Source organism: Palaemon carinicauda, chromosome 3 (genome assembly GCF_036898095.1).
Source record: "Palaemon carinicauda isolate YSFRI2023 chromosome 3, ASM3689809v2, whole genome shotgun sequence".
NCBI lineage: Eukaryota > Metazoa > Arthropoda > Malacostraca > Decapoda > Palaemonidae > Palaemon > Palaemon carinicauda.
In genome coordinates this window covers 118949595-118951949 of record NC_090727.1, presented here as the reverse complement: position 1 = coordinate 118951949, position 2355 = coordinate 118949595, and the positions used below count along the sequence as shown (strand labels likewise).

General features: G+C 34.2%; 1 non-coding gene across 1 annotated transcript; it reads left to right on the top strand.

Moving 5' to 3' along the window:
* The first annotated feature begins 1932 nt into the window (after positions 1–1932).
* On the top strand, positions 1933–2071 carry LOC137638903 (U4 spliceosomal RNA). The gene has a single exon (XR_011044202.1). It is a non-coding gene; the product is annotated as a U4 spliceosomal RNA (small nuclear RNA).
* Positions 2072–2355: the final 284 nt, after the last annotated feature.

Below are 2355 nucleotides of genomic sequence, written 5' to 3'. Positions count from 1 at the left end.
CAACCATAGAAGGGTGAGAAGTAAAAGTTGTCTAGATCTAAGGAGAGAAAAAGGAAAAACTAATTTCAAGAGAGAAGATAAATCCTTCTGTAATAAGAGAAAAATAATATCCAGCTTAGTTTAGTAATACAAAATAGGTACTCACAGCTACATGATGAAATAGACGTAAATAAAGAAGGAATTAGTAGCAATTTAACATAATTTGTAATGGAATCAGTGCAAGAGATAGGTGGAAAAGTCTCTAAACAGGATCAAGGAAAGCTATCAGAAAACAACGAAAATGTAATAAGGAAAAGATATATATATATATATATATATATATATATATATATATATATATATATATATATATATATATATATATAAAGTAGCGCACGCGACCCTTCAAAAATGATGGCTAAATAGATATGCACACACACACAGATTGACACCCTTCCCACTCCCTTCCCTTTCCTAACTAATGTTTGGGAGATTACTGTTTTCCGAGTATGGAATAGAGGGAGTAGTCATACCCTATTGAGAATGAGTGTCTTTAGAGGAAAGAGGGAGGGGTGGGTTGAATATGTGTGTGCATGTGTGTACTTATCTATTTAAATATTTAGCCGTGATTATTGACGAGCCGTATATAGTAGTTTATATATAAAGAGACAGAGAAAGGGGTATATGCCTCTCATGATCCTAATTTGAATCAACGTCATTTGAAATATATCAATCCCTTAAGCATTCCCAAAGGTAACCAAGGAATAGGATATGCGCAATCCGTCTGTGAATGTCGCACCACCAAGACAACTTTGGACGATTCCAAATACCATACCGTTCAAACTAGAAAGTAGAACCGGATCTTCTAAAACGAGCCAGTCATGTTACTATGTAGCTCCTTTGGGTCGAGGTCTGTTCCCAGCTAATTCTAATGCAACGCTCTACCGCATGATCAAGATGATTTATAGTCTTCTCTAAAGGTATGCATACTGTATGTTATCTAAACGAAAACATCCCTCTCCCAAAATAAGCTGTAACTTTTTTTGCATGTTTATCCCATATTAGACATTCCTTATGGCTATCATTACTGTTACCAATAAGTTGTTATAATATAAATGGTTTACATCTTTATATAGTGATATGGTCTCTAATATACTTTATATAATACTATTATATGTATCGAAACTTATATAAAATAGGATCTGCATCATTTAGCATTTCTGTGAGCACTCTGTATAGCGTTGCAAAGCCTAGGCAGCTCATGGACGGAATGAAAGTTTCATTATGAAACTAACTTGCATTGAAGTCACCACCAGATCAACCTTGGCCAAAATAAACAACCACGTCAACAAATCCTCTATGTCCAAGTGCAGCTCCATGGAGACTTTTCCCTCCGCCCCCCACTCGGTTGAAATAAAAAGGCACCATCATGAGTACAATATAAAGGTAAAAGAGGACTATGATCTTTTGTCAAAGCCTTAAAGACTGTATTTATACATACAGAGTCCAGGCAATTAAAGTCCAGTGAAACCAAAAGAATTAATGCTTCATTTTGAATAACCAATCCCATTTATATTAACTTCGTGTATATTTTAGAAGTGTTCAAACTGGAAGAGGCAAGTCAATTCAAATTGAGCCGATTTGAGACATATAGGACAGCGAGACATCAGGAGTTTGAGTGCGTGTATGATAATATAATATATACATTGGGATGATAATATATTATATACGACTTACAACAATATAAAATTAATAAGTATATGCACCAAGCAGAGCTTGAATTACAAATCCAAAAGAATTTAGGAAGATATTTTATGAATATATTAATTACTTCTTTTACATAAGCAATATATGAGGAAAAATGTTACAATATAAGCGAAACTTTATGATGGAAAAGAGAAAGATTGGTGCTCAGTCATCTGGATTAACTAACATCCAAGCAAGGAAGTTGATAGCTTTGCGCAGTGGCAGTATCGTAACCAATGAGGGCTAACCGAGGTGCGATTATTGCTAGTTGAAGTTAATATACTATGGACCATTTAGTTTCATCTAATGTGATACCGCGGCCAACATTTTTAAACATACTAACATCGCATGAAGACATCAATTACGAAACCGAATACTCAACTCACAATTTTTCACTTCCTACTATACTGTACCTTAGAAGCATTAGATCATTAATCTTTTTAAGAAGCTTCAAGTAAGCAGACTTATGATATATCCACTTTATCGTCAAGTTGACTATTCTTATTTCTAAGATATCTAACGTAACTAGAAACGTTGCAGCAATAATGTAGGAGAAATGGATACACATTTCCGTAAGGAGCTAAAAAATGATTAAGGAATGTATTCTAAATCTGACAAAGATCCTGTTGA